The sequence below is a fragment of the Pinus tabuliformis genome, chromosome Q (assembly GCF_031772625.1).
Source record: "Pinus tabuliformis cultivar Carrire ecotype Pingquan chromosome Q, CPIR1, whole genome shotgun sequence".
Lineage (NCBI taxonomy): Eukaryota > Viridiplantae > Streptophyta > Pinopsida > Pinales > Pinaceae > Pinus > Pinus tabuliformis.
The window spans coordinates 1,114,987,978-1,115,002,914 of record NC_142296.1 but is presented as its reverse complement, the minus strand read 5'-3'; the positions used below and the strand labels follow the sequence as shown (position 1 = coordinate 1,115,002,914).

Genomic DNA, 14,937 nt, shown 5'->3' with positions numbered 1-14,937 from the left:
ATGGGTTCCAAGTTGGTGTCTTGGTTCAGCAAGAAACAAAGTTCAATTGCATTATCTACGGCTGAATCAGAATACGTGGTTGTTGCATCTTGCTGCACACAACTACTTTAGATGATGCAAATCTTGCAAGACATTCAAATCACATGTACTCCACCCATCTCCATTCTATGTGATAATACAAGTGCCATCAGTATTTCAAAGAATCCAGTCATGCAATCCAAGACCAAGCACATACCCATCAAATATCATTTCCTACGTGAACAGGTGCTTGAACAAAAGGTCAAATTGGAGTATGTTCCCTCCAAACAATAGGTTGCTAATATATTCACTAAACCACTGCCCAGAGAGACATTTGAATATCCCAAACAAAAGCTAGGAGTAGTTTCTGCATCGTCCTGCTGTTAAATCCTATTTTTTAGAGAAAGGTGGTTATACGCGAGTTTCATGAAGCATATTTGCGTACATACACTAGTTTCTATGGGCACAGTCGCGTATATGTTGGTTTGAAGAAAAGCAGTGGGCCATACTCAAGAAAAAGGGGTCTGCTATGGTTCTGTCAATTATATGCTCTGTTTGATGATGATTCCAATCTGCTGATATATTGGTCCTCATAGTGTTGTTGATCACTTGATGTATATCTGATGATGATGATGCTTTGATATATCTTACTGACATATGCAATGATCAGATCTGACAGTGAACAGGTGGAACAGCTTCAGGGGGAGAACATGGTTGATGATATTTTGGGAACTAATACAGGTTGCTGATGCTGCTGACAGATGCTTATGGTGCAGATCATATGTGGTGTATGATAGTTGCTGATGACTATCATGGTATTGTTTAGGTCTTTGGTATTTGTTAAAAATGTCATGTATATCTTTGAATCATATGATGTAATTTGTAACCCCTCTATGCATGGATGGATGATGTAGTGTTTCTTGTTTTTGACATGTATAAACAATTTGGTATATCCCCACTTAGTTGGGAGATGGATGTATGTATCAGTCATCGGTGATAGGAAGGTTATTTGTGATGTATGTATAGAGTCATGTTCTTATTTTAGAACATATTTTTGTAGACTTTGCTTATGCTCAGGGGGAGCATGGATTTGATCATGGGAGCTCAATCAGCACACTTCAGCATATCAAAGAATTCAGCATGCACTTAGGGGGAGCATGACCCTTTGCCCTTGATGTCAAAGGGGGAGAATGACTTGGTGTGGTTATGGCAAATGACTTGGTGTGGTTGTTGTTGCAATCAAGTCAAAAGGGGGAGATTGTTGGCATTATGATGTATGTGTTGTACTTGATGGAAACCCACTTGTAGCAGAACAACTCACTTGTTCATGGTAACTAGATGAATCTACAGAAGAGATATCAGATGTGACAAAATGCATGGCAGTAGTATTTATAGATGTGATGAAATGCAAGGCAGCTTCAAGGAATCAGTTCAGAAGGCAACTCAGACAGATGAAAGATCACAATATAGCAGGTAAATAGCAAACAATTACATATCAGTCTTTAAAGAATGAAGAAAGAGGGGTATACGCAGGTTCATCTCGACCAAGATGTGTATACACGTAGGTTAACAGAACAAAAGGAGCATATAGCATACACATGCACTTTCACAAAAGGAAAAGCGTGTATACCTTGGAAAACTAGGCTTTTGGTCTGAAGTATTTAGTCCATGGTATTTTGATCCATGGTATTGGTCCAAGTTATTGACCCTAGGTATTTGGTCCAAGGTATTGGTCCTAAGTGGTTTTGGTCCATGGTATTGAGAAAGGCCTACAAACTACAAAAGGAGGAGAAGATCATTAGGCCAGGGCGTGGAAGTATCGAATATCTGATGAAGTGTGAGATCTAATATGTAGGTTATTGGCTTATGGTGTTATTCTTGATCTAAACTAAGGATGAACCTTAGCGTCTGATAAGATCGAATGATGTATCAGGATCTCAAGGCTTGAAGTGAATTATCTTATGTGGTTTTATCATGTATCTGAATAATTGGCACATGTTGTAGTCTGTAAATATGATGATCTGGGTATGACTGAAGTCTGGAATAGTTGTAATGTTTAAATCATAATTTACAGATCTGTACGCAGGTTCACTTTAGAAAAGGAGCGTATACACGTTGTTTTTGCATATCAAATCTGCGTATACATCATAAATTTGATTTGTAGATCTGTACATTTGTTCGCCCTGAGGAAAGCACATACGCATGCAGGTTGGACACATGCAAGTAGTGTATACCTTATCAAATATGTTTTAGTTGCTTCTGCTTGCTGTTGCAGTGTTCTGGGTTCTGGCTTGGGTTCTGGTTACTGTATTCTGGTGACAGCATTCTGAATGATCAGATTGATAGAGTGATTGATTGATTCAGTTGTGGTTGGTTCAAAAGGAGATTGGTTGATGTAGATATATTTGATAATTGAATGATATTTTTGATGGATCGAGTCTGGAAATTTATGAAACATGGTCCTTAGAAGAAAACAGAAGGTTGTAGCTTTCTGTAGGCCAGAACCTACGTACTAGTAAACATATCATCTAGTACAAGAGCTAGGGGGTTGTAGCTCCCTTCCAGTAGAAGCTGGAGAATGAGAGAAGGTTGTAGCCTTCTACAGGTAGAAGCCTGCGTACTGGTATAACACTGCACCAGTACAAAATTGTAAACAAAATTCTCTTATTATTTAAAGAATACAGAGACGATTGCAGCAGGTGGTTTTCACCCACATTGGGTTTCCACCTTATATCTGGGTGTTCATGTGTGTTACTTATGTGTAATGCTTTATTCTGTTTTTGCTGCACTGTCTAATGAATTCCTGATATACTCGTTAAAGTTCGATGCATGATAATTTGGGTAAATCAAAAGATCTTTTCATATACGTTGGTTGCATTAAGTACAGTTGCATATACATGCTAGTTCACTAAGCTGAAGTAGCGTATACAAATCAGTTTTGAAAATTAAATTATTGATCTGATAATATTGATTCATCCCCCCTCTTAGTATTATTTCCAACACAATCAATATAAAATACTAAGAATAAACCCATTATTTTTATAAATTGGACATAGGCCCAACTTTTCCCTGAAAATCCTGGCTCCTCTATTTTCCCATATGAATTTGTATTGTTAAAGTTGGATGTCAAAAGTTAAAAGCTTCAAGTGTTTCATCTATGGTATCTAAGAAATATGTAATGTCACAATGTATTGTAAGCCAGTAGTTCAGAAATGGTAATATAGGAATAAAAGCAATGAAAAAGGATAAAAACAAGGGAAGCCCGTATCAATTTGAATTATTTTTGTCGATTGAAGAATGATTTACTTAAACACCTTGTAAGAGACTTAATCTAAAAAATGGTATGTTTTGTTTTCTCATAGCAACTTTAAATTGGACCGAACTTTTCTATGTGAAATTTATATTTAATTTAATACGATCATGTCTCTCAATTTCTCCAACTGGCGTTCAGTGTACTATGGAATCCATTCATCCAGATATTATTCGCATCGAGATACTCTTCGAATTCCTGAAATAGAAATTTTGTCCATTTAGTGCATGATTTATTGAATATATTATTAAACACCTAATTGGTAGGATTGCCAAATTTCAAGGTTCAGTTAGGTAGATTTCTTATGGAAATACCTGCAAATGTTGGTGGCACGCATGCCTTGACAAGCTCTAGAATTCCAAATTTATTCACAATGTGTTTTCGTGTCTAAATTTGCAGGTTTCCTTTCATATCACATTAGTGCAATAAATTCAATTAAATTCCATCTTGGAGCGAATATGCTATGCTCCTCCATTTTCCTTATGCAGGTGGAGGGGCTACACTAACACATGGCTTTGGTTTCTTGAATGATTCTTGTCCATTTCATTCTACACGCCATAAATAAGAAGTAGCCACAAGCGCCCACTTGGGTTAACCCTTCTTTTCCATGATAGCCTGCCACAAATATATCATCATGCCTTGTTGTTATTGCAAGTCCTCTTGCACCTACATGTTATTCGGATTGATTTTGATTTTTGGGTTTTCATTTATACTTAGAATGGCGCTCTCCAATTTTTCATTTTGCTAAGGTGGTCTATCTAGAATCTTGTCTTGTATCCAACAATATAGGGTTTTATTGCCACATATTTGATCTAGGTTTCCTATTTTTAGGTATGCCTAAGGTAACAAAGGGTGGCAATAAGTTGTGGACAATTCGCAGCCATGGATTTCACTCTAGCTGTCATGACCCCAAGCACTAATTATATCAGATTTTAGGTAAATGTGTGCTCTGCTTTAATTGTCTTAATATTTTATTCTTATATGCACTTGGGTTTTTATAATAGAACAATTTATTTCATGCTTAAACTAGATCTGAAGCTAATTTAATTATGTAGATGTTTTAGTGTGGTTGTTGTTGGTTAAATTTTGAAAGAAGAAGATTATAGCATCCTATAAACATTAAATCATTGTAAAAATAACCTCAGTATTTGGCTTGATGTTGCAAGTTTTGAAGTGTTATAGGTGATGATTCATGCTTTGAAGGATGTTCTTAAGAGTGTATCTTAGCAGATTACATCAATATTCCATGGCAGCATATTTTTACATCAATATTCCATGGAGAAATTTTATTGTATAAAGGCTTGAGTGGTTGCATAATATTCTTTGAATGCCTCTTTCATTTGATTTATTGCATCCACTAAATTAGACTTGAAGATTCGCTCTAATTCCTAGTCATATTTATTGTTGGAATAACTAAGTTTAAATTGGTAACATACCTCTTATTTGGGCTTGATGGTTGAAGGTTTTATTGTGCTCAAATCTTTTCTTTTAGCAGCTGTAACAATTCTCAGGATTTGATAAGTGTAATAATTCTCAAGATTTTATAACTTCCATATTTACAAATTTGTAATCACTCTACACTAACTTTGTGGTTAAATATGCTCATAATCCATAATATAATAATTTGGACATTCTGTATGAACTTGATGAGATAGAAATTCAAGTAATGACACAACAATTTAACTTGTTTTTTTTTATCTCTACAAAATCTACAGAAGTCTCTGTGTACATGAGATATGAACTATTTTGTGTCATTTGTAATTTCATACTTCAAATTCAATTTTATTTTGGTACTCGTAAAGTATATTAGGCAGATTCATCACTAGTATTTTGTACTTGGTATGTATGTTTTAATTGATCCACCAAACCATTTTCAAATTTTTTTGGTTTACTCGATTAACTGAGTTAATTCATACCCTCACTTCATTTTCAACCATTGTCTTGATTATAGGGATTCTACTAGGCTTGGATAATTACATCGTAAGGCATTTCCCTTTGAGAACAACTCCCCCAGCGGATACTATGTACTAATATGCACCATTAAATAGAATGTCAGACGATTGAAAAATTTTAAGCCATTGGATTAATAGTTAATAATTAAGAGAAAACTAATAGTGTTCAAAAAGTAATCAAAAGACTACTTGGTGCTTTAATAGTTTCTTGATGGCTCAAGGAAAAGGCTAATGGCTTAACACAAAGGCTTGCTGGTATGCCTTAGAAGCTTGAGCCACGCCAATAAGGTTAATGAAAATGGGACCAATCCACTGAGATTTAGTATTTTCTGTTTCGGGAAAGTTTTTTTGGATCTAATCTCAAGGCTAGACCCCATGGCTAGACCCCATGAAAGATATGGTTGAACCAGGTTAGAGATTGATTGGTCTGAAGCATATCAGGAGTTTGTAGGTTTTCATGAAAGATATTGTCACATTTTGGATCACATGAACGGATTGTTTTCTATTTTTTTATTTTCCTTTGTATATTGTACGTGTTTCTATGGATGGTTGCATGTTCTTGTTTTATTTTATTAGCAGGGGTTTAAATATTATTTTTGCATTTTTTTTATTAGCAGGGTTTTTTTTTTTCAATTATCTATAACCACCATTCCAAGTGATCGAGCCGTTGAACGACGACCTATTCATTGGTAGCCTAGATACCTAAGTGACATCGAGCCCCCTAGTTTCCTAGTATCTCTCCAACCTATACTCTTATCGCTCGGTCATCAGCCCACTCTTGTGTGTCATAGAGGTGGGATTAGCCCACAGTTTCTTCCTCGTCGAGCCGTTCATGAAGCCGGGGCCGCTAAGAAACATTAAGTATGTAGGAGCAACTTAGTAATTGGCATTTGTCGGTCTCGTGATCATACTGTCTCTCTGCCTTGGAATCATTTCTTTCAAGCTCAGGGAGCCTCCCCTGGCCACCTCAGTTACCTTGACAAGGTGAAAGAAGGAGGGTGATAAGCTCCAAATTGTCGATGGTTGGGATTCATTCTTTGGCAAGTTCATCTTCGGAGGGCTCTCTGGTGTGCCCTGGGCTTACATTCTTCTCTATGTCTTGAACCTCCCCTACTTCTTCAAGTGATATATTATGATGTAAATGTCGTTTGATTTTTCATAAGATTTCAAGCTTCTTTTTTTTTTTTGTAAATTTATGAATTGTCATTACATGCTTAGGGCTTTTGTTTCGCTTTAGAATTTGATTGCAGAATGAAGCATTGAAGTCACTTTGGTGTAAATTCATGTTAATTGTATTTCTGAATTTCTATGAGATGCATAGGCCTTTTGTATTGTGTTAGATTCAAGCCACTTCGGTCTTGAAATTCCCATTGATGGTAAACAAAATACAAATTACAATGAATATTTAAGAATTTGTTATTTTTCTTCAAATATTATTGATATCAATCTCTCAAATATGTTTTAATAAATACTTTCTACATTATTTTTGGAGTATAATTGTTATACATGTGTAATCCCTGCACACTTTTACCTTCTGCTTGAAAATCGAGGCAAATTGTTACCATCATCTCTTATGGTGGGTGGGATAGAGGAGAAGTATGCATTTGTAATTCTTAGGGTGGGTGCAGTAGAGGATAAGTATGCATTTTTAATGGTGCATATATGTATTTGTTCACCATATAGTGCTTCTTTTATAGGTAAAAGTAAATTTATACAATTGTGTACTTTTATATTTTATAAATGTATAATTTTATTTTATTTGCAAAATTTTATTTTATTTGCAAAAGGTGAGTGATGAACAAATAGACATCTTCACTTTCACCTCTTGGTACTAGGTGGACTTCCGTTAGGTAGGCAGTGTACAAAAATATACCTTTATCCTCATCTAACTCTAAGGAAATTTTATTTCTATAGATGGTGGTTGTGAGGCAAAGGCGAAATTGAATGATGGTGAGTTTTAGGGATGAGAAAAGGTGAATATGTATATATATGGTGGATGGTTTATCCTTGTCTGACTTTAATAAAAATTTATTTCTATAGATGGTGGGTGTGAGGCAAAGGTGAAGGTGAATGATGGTGAGTTTTAGGAAAGAGTTAAAGGTATATATAGGTATATATATATATATATATATATATATATATATATATATATATATATATATATATATATATATATATATATATATGTGGATGCTAGAGGAGAATGAAAATGAAATGGAGATGAAATGTGTATATTTGTGCATAGTGAATGTGGAAATTTACACAATAATTTATCAGATGGTAGAAGTGTATAATAGAAAGTGAGTATATGTATTTGTAACATTTTGCTATTCAAGAATGTAAAGTTTTGCATTTGTAACAAATACACACTTTTACTTTCAAATTTACTTTCAAGTCATTTAAATTCGCATAAAGACATCATAAAAGTGACATAATAAATTCATATAAAAGTTAGAATAATTCATTTTAAGCATTTATATCCTCTATATTCATAGATATTTTTATTTTTTAAATATTATTCTTTGAACACATAAAAATTGCAATTTCATTTATCTAATGTATAAAAATTGTGATTCTTTTCTTTAAGAACAAATAAATATACATCTTCATTTTCACTTTCAATAACACCTTCACTTTCATCTTATATTACACAATTGAAAAATCTCAAAGAAATGAGTGGTAAAAAACCATAACATATCTTAGCAAAAGAGTGTTATAAGTGAATAATAACCACTTTTCATTAAGTAAAAGTAAAGAAATGTAAAGGTGAAAATATGAATATGTAATAAAAACATACTTCAATAAGTGTAACTACACTTTTACCTTTTCCCATATAGGGTAATTGTCAGCTAGAAAGGATAGTATCCACGTGGCAAAGATTTGAGAGAGAAACATAGAGAGACATGTTCCCCTTAGCATGTGGTTTCTAAGAGTTTGTCATAAATGGTAAGTAACATTGTTGGTTAGTTATGGGTACATGTGAATGAATGTTGTATGATGGCTCAGGACTCCTTGACTATGGTAGTCGATGATATCACTTTGGCATCTTAGCTATTTGAATTAGTACATTTGTATGAAAATTCAATAACGAGAAAGCAATAATAGGAAAATAGTAGGAGTATTCATGGGAGAGGATGTATAGGGTATAAAAAATATGGTATCAAGTGAAGCAAAAACACATTGACGGGCTTCAATTACAATGTTGAAACTACTAAGCATTCCCTCAATTGACATATTGAAACTCAAATCACTAGGATACCGAAAGAGGTGTTCACTTTATTTTTAACACCCTGTTATTTCTCTCACTCAAATTGTAACATATCACATTTGTCTTCATCTATGCTCTCTCTCGATATGCTTTCACCTTATAACGTTTCCTTTGCAACATCTGGTGCAATTGCTAGTTTAGTTTTTCTTCGTAGTTTGAAATGTGGGCAAGGTTACTAAAGTGACACTGGATAGCTTGTTTATTATTACTCATAAGCTCTTGTTCTTGGGTTGAAATTATGACATTTCCACGTAAGATACATTTTTAAGGATAAGGTGATACTATTATTTAAATAATTTGTAATAGTTTTATTATATAGGACTAATCACATAATAAGATATTTCCCTCTTATTTTTTATTGAGATTGATAATCATTGATATCCAAATTTATTGAACTGTTGTTGATGTATTAATGGTTGTCCACTATTTTATTACTAGCTGTCAACTATATTTATGTAGAATAATAGGACAATTATAGTTTTGTTACGAGATTTAGACTATTAGAAGTTAGTCAAGTTTAAACTGGTCTAATAAGCTTAATATATGGCTTAAGATCCTATTTTTCATGTTCCCTATTTAAATAGCATGGAGGGTCATGGTTGATGATCAATTATGTAAAAAAAATAACTTATTCATTAATAAAATTGCTTCAAATAGGCATATTGGCTTGGGGTTGTGGATTGTTTCCCTCTTAAAGGATTTGAACCACATAAAAATATTGGTGCTATGATATTTAATCTGGTTGTATAAATTGTTTTTGAAAGTGTTCACGGTTTATGGAATACCATGTTTTGTCAAACAACCTCTATAACCACCCATTGATTTCATTGTTCTATTTCCAACCATCAATTTGATTACTACTTCATTTATACACTCATATAACCACCTATCAGTTTCATGGTTCTATTTCTAACCATTAATATAATTACTCTTTTGTTTATACGCTTGTTGTAGCAATTACAACACCCCAAAATTTTTCGTCCCGCGCATTTAAAATTTTCGGCCCATTTATTTTCAAAGTTTGAATCCTCATTCCTATTGCATGACTTAGAAAAAACCTTTAAAACGACATAGCTTAATTTTTCACCTGTCTATTCAATCAAATAGAACTTGTCATTTCTTGTGTACACTAGTCCAAAATTCAAAGTACCATGATTTTTTTTCCTAGAAAAGTAGCCCACACATTTCCAAGTACATGCTCAGTTTCCTTCCAGTGAACCAATTTTGGTTCTATGATAATTTTGAAAAGATAGCTCACATAATATTGGAGATCTGGTTTGTTGTTCATTAGATAAATGAGACTTCCCAAGTAATTGTCTGTAAAGAGTTTCATTTACTATCTCTGATTTAGCAATTTTGCTAGCTTCAATCCTAGTTCCATAGGCAAGTTTGCAAGCTTCAATCCTGGCTCCATAGGTAGAGTTTTTTTGTTTTTTTTGTTGTTTGTTTTTGTTTAACAACAACGAGAATATTTTCTATCAAATTTACATAATATGTGCAGCGATTACATTTGAAGAGTCCGACAAAATTCGGGCCTAACCCGCTCATGCCTAGCATCACTGACCTATCAACCATTCTTCTTAAATGTATACTTCACTACATCCTAGGGTATATTATTTCTTCATGCGCCTCCATCATCTTCTTATGCTACCTTATGTCTTTATGTTCCACCTTATAAATTCTAAGTAACCTCTCCTTACTTTTCTCCTTTGTTGACACCTAATCAAAATGTGTTAATGTTGTGCACTAGTCCTTTCCGAGTGTAATTACATTGGTGTATCGCTCCTCTGTGGATTAAACAATAAAGAACTAAAATATATATAGAAAATTTGCAAGTGAGATTTTGTCCTCCTTATCTTTATTTTGTTGTTGCATCTGTAATTGCCTTGAACTATGATGAATTTGATATTAGGTAACTCAGTTTTTCAGTCAGTTTTCATGACAGTTTACATGAACAATGAAGAATTATAAAGTTTGATTGCTTTTACTTTCAAACTATCTTATATTTTTATATGACATCTATAATTGTAGTTTGTAACTATATTTTATTTTCTTAAAAATATCTGCTAAAAATTGATTCCCAGACTTAAACCTCTCACTAATTCAAGTTATATAATTTCATTACAGTTTCACTTTTCAGTAATCCAAACTCCAATTTCCCTATATTTAAACTAAGTTACAAGTGCTAGCTACTATGTAGCACTTGTTTAAGAGCATGGGATAAACATAAATTACAGGGTCTTTTTTTCCCTAAATAATTTTAAATGTAGTCAGAATTATCTTAAATTATTGATTTTGAATTTTGTTCTTTTATTTAAGAGATTTATAAAAATTCAGAGTTAGGTTGGGCTTATCTTATTAGTATGATATAGAAATATCAATATTAATTACTAATAACATTAATAATATTTAAACCAACTTACATCCATTTTAACTCTAGATCTATCAAGCGCTGAGAGGGATCAAATCTGTTGAGCTGCACAAATTTTCTTTTTCGAGTGAAAAACTTAAGGAAATGTTTCCACCTCGAGAGATTTGATCCCTCTCAGCGCTTGATAGATCCGGAGTTAAGAAGGATCTAGGTTGGTTTCAGTCGTGTGTAGCCATGGAAAATATATCGAATATATGATTAATTTTATCAATAATATGTAAATACATCTCATATTAATATAATCATTTTAAATATGCTAAATATGTCTGAGATTAATCTGGTCATTTTAATTTTAAATTTTCTTAGTTAACTTAGTTTGTTGAGATGATAAATATTGTTAATAAAGATGAAAAATGATGAAATAAATATTTTGAATGCAAAGTGACAAGGTAATAGTGTTGAATGATAGAAAATGTGAATAATAAGAATGTAATCAATTATAAATAGTATTCATTGTGATTAATCTCAAACTATTTTCTTCTACTATTCTTATTTTCACCTTGTTACCTTTGTCATTTTTTCATATCAATTATATGAAAAGGACAATTGAAATCATAAACCATTTATATCTTTAGCTCAAGTTGTTGTAGTAAACACCATATCTTGTCTCTCTTGCTCTCCAATATTAATAGGTTGAATTACTATAACACAAAAATCAATATACATTATCAATAATGTTTTATTCTTATGCTGAAATCAATGCACAATGTTAATCCAGTCACTTTAAAATTAATGTACCATCATACATCCAATTACATCAAATCAGAAATCAACATCTACACTGAAATTAATGCAAATAATGAAAGCCATCAAATAAGATTATGTTGTTGGTGTTGTACCCGCCAACATTCAGGGGATCACCTCGGTATGAAGTCCCAACTAGACCTCACACCATTTGGTGTAGGAGTCTTATTTGGTATGATGGCCTGGTTGCCATTATCTTAAGGATTTGCCTCAACTCTTGCTTGTCAGCACATGAGAGTGGTTTGCTTTGTCTTCAAGAAGTGAGGTTTGCGTGCCTCGTGAGTGTAAGTGTACTTGTGTCGATGGTTCTTTCACTGTGAGGGGAAAAAGGTGAAGGTGGGTTCCAGGTTGAAAGGGATCAATCCCAACTTGGCTAGGAACACACAACACAAAGGACATACACAGCTTTCGGTGGAGCAGTCCACTCGGATGCAGCAGTCACAACATACAAGGTAAGATAACACATACAATACTCACGGATCAGTCTGAGACAAGTGCAACGGTTGTTACAACAAGGTTCATGTGAAAGGTCTATCTGATGTTTAGCAAAGCAGTTGATATGGACGGGACAGCATTAACAACATATACAACACATTTCCATTAATAGATTATGCATTGCAACAAATGAAGCAGTTCAGATATAGAACACATGGTTAAAGCAACATGCATTGCAAGTGTTAAAGATTGGTCTTACAAAAAATACAATACATGTGTGAAATGTGTTGGCCTATTGACAGGCTTCTAAATTAAGCGAAAGTTCCAAGACACATCGTTACACCATACATCACTAACCCCATCAGCAGGGCATTGGAGCCACTACTTACTCCTCAAAGAAAATATTACAAACTTTCTTGGCTATGTGGGAGGAGTTGAGGTGAAAAGTCCTTTCATGTACAAATGAGTGGGGTATTTATAGCCAAGGGTGAAACTGACCCTTGTGTTTTTTTGACTACCCTCATGACCGTTCGACTTCCATGACTTTTTGACTTACATAACTCTATGCTCAACAAGTGGGTCTCTTGGACTTCCAAGTTACGTCACATTGATTAAAAGCAAGCCCATAGTAAAGATGTGGGCAACTTGACTCATGACTTGACTCGAAATGGCTTGACATGACAATGTTGGTACATTTGTGCTCCTGTTGGAGTGCATTTCGAGCTATAGTGCTACTAGTGATGGATGTATTCATGGTGTTTCATAGCTTCACCTCCGCATGGCGAAGTGCGTGGAGTCTTTGACGGTCCTTGGTTTTCTTGATGAAGCTCTAGCATGTTGTTCCTTGCTTTCATGTTGGAAGGCTTAGCAAGCTCACTTGTTTGTGAAGGTGTATCTTCATCGCGTTTATCCGCTTCGCATGCTTCGTTCGTTCATCCACTGGTGAACATGTCCATCTATATGTGCTCCCTTCGTTTATCCCATTCATCATCTTGACATGTTTGTTGGTGTACCTATACCTATAGTCACTCATGACAAGATGACATCAAATCCAAAACCTCCTAGTCTACCATGACATATGATCATTAGAATTCAGGTGACTAAGAGAGGCAACATGGATGTGATGTGGGATGATGGCTCGAGGAAAATGTTGATGAAAACTACGCAATAGTCATAGAGGGATGGAGACAAACAATCTAAGTCGATAGTGACTATCTGCAAGGTCTGGCACAGTTGGGAGGAAAAATTGTGCAAATTTTGGTAGGGACAGTCCAGGCTATAGGAGGGCAAGGCAAGCATGCTCTACGCATTTTCCGAAATGAATAGTCAATAGGGGCTCAATAGCCAGATTTGTGCAATTTTCCAGAAGAATGGGTTGGGCTTCATGAAAGGTCAATAGGCAGGGATTGCACAATTTTTCTGGGGAACTTCCCAGGAGACTGGCAGCCAAACTTGCACAATTCCCAAAGGGAACTACCAGTTGGCTGCTGGGTTCACTACCAGCTAGACTTGCGCAATTCCTAGAGGGAACTACCAGTTGGTTGTTGGGGTCACTAGTAGCTAGACTTGCACAATTCCCAGAGGGAACTACCAGTTGGCTAAAGGGGTCACTGGCAACCAAACTTGTGCAATTACCAAAGGGAACTACCAGTTGGCTGCTGGGGTCACTGGCAACCAGACTTGCGAAATTCCCAGAGGGAACTGCCAGTTGGCTGCTAGGGTCACTGGTAGCTAGACTTACACAATTCCTAGAGGGAACTATCAGTTGGCTACTGGGGTCACTGGCAGCCAAACTTGTGCAATTTCCAGAGGGAACTGCCAGTTGGCTGCTGGGATATGTTCACTAGGAAAACTGCACTAAGGTCAGAAGGCCAACCTGCTAATCATGTCTACACAATTTTTGAGCTGAGTTGACTGATGGGTAGTGGAAGGCCTACTCATGAGCACTGCGCAATTTCTGAGATGAACAGTCAATCGACTATCCAAGTGGCTAGCATGAGTGTTGCTTGAGTTGCTTTCTGGCAGCATTTCTTGAAGGAAATAGCTTGGTGCTTCTACATTTTTCTATTTGACAGTCGATCAAGTCGAAAGCAGGGTGATGGTCCAGCTGTCAGTGAAGAGTCTGGTCGACATAACTTTAGAAAAAATGACTAAGTGTGTGAACATTAGAAAGATGCATGGATGATCATATGAACACACAATTGCATGACTTGATGACGAAATGACTGAACCATCCAGACACACATGTTCAACATGACTAACTGATGGTGCAAGTGACAAGTGCAACGCTCGTGATTGATTGTTCATGATCGAGATGAAGTTTGCGTGACAATGAATGTAACTCCGTGTGTGAGTGAGACAGATGCTTCATGGTGAACACAACAAACACATACGAAGCAAACACTTTGAGCATAACCAGAACATGGTCGCAAGCATGACTTAGACATCAACCTGTAGAGACTTGAGTGCAATAAACAAGAAAAGCGAATGTAAAGACTCACATGGTCTCATGGAGTGAACCCAAGTGTGTGTAATCATCAAGTGAAACTCTTCAAGGGAGGCTCCAAAATTGATGCAGGCCAAACTTTTGGAGGGTGGTTGTAGCCGCTACAACACATGGTGACACACTGGTAGGACTCCAGCTTCTCTGTTTTGGTTTGTTGCTAGCATAGGGCCTTGGTCTTTTGGGGAGTATTGAATCACTGTGCAAGTTACTTCAGTTTTCCCACTTACCCCATGGACATACATGGTTCACCCTTTGCCAACTTAGTAAAACACA

At 35.3% G+C, this 14,937-nt stretch overlaps 1 pseudogene; it reads left to right on the top strand.

The window, feature by feature from the left end:
- The window catches only part of LOC149223416 (photosystem I reaction center subunit XI, chloroplastic pseudogene), a 34,727-nt pseudogene extending 28,321 nt beyond the window's left edge, over positions 1–6,406 (top strand).
- Positions 6,407–14,937: the final 8,531 nt, after the last annotated feature.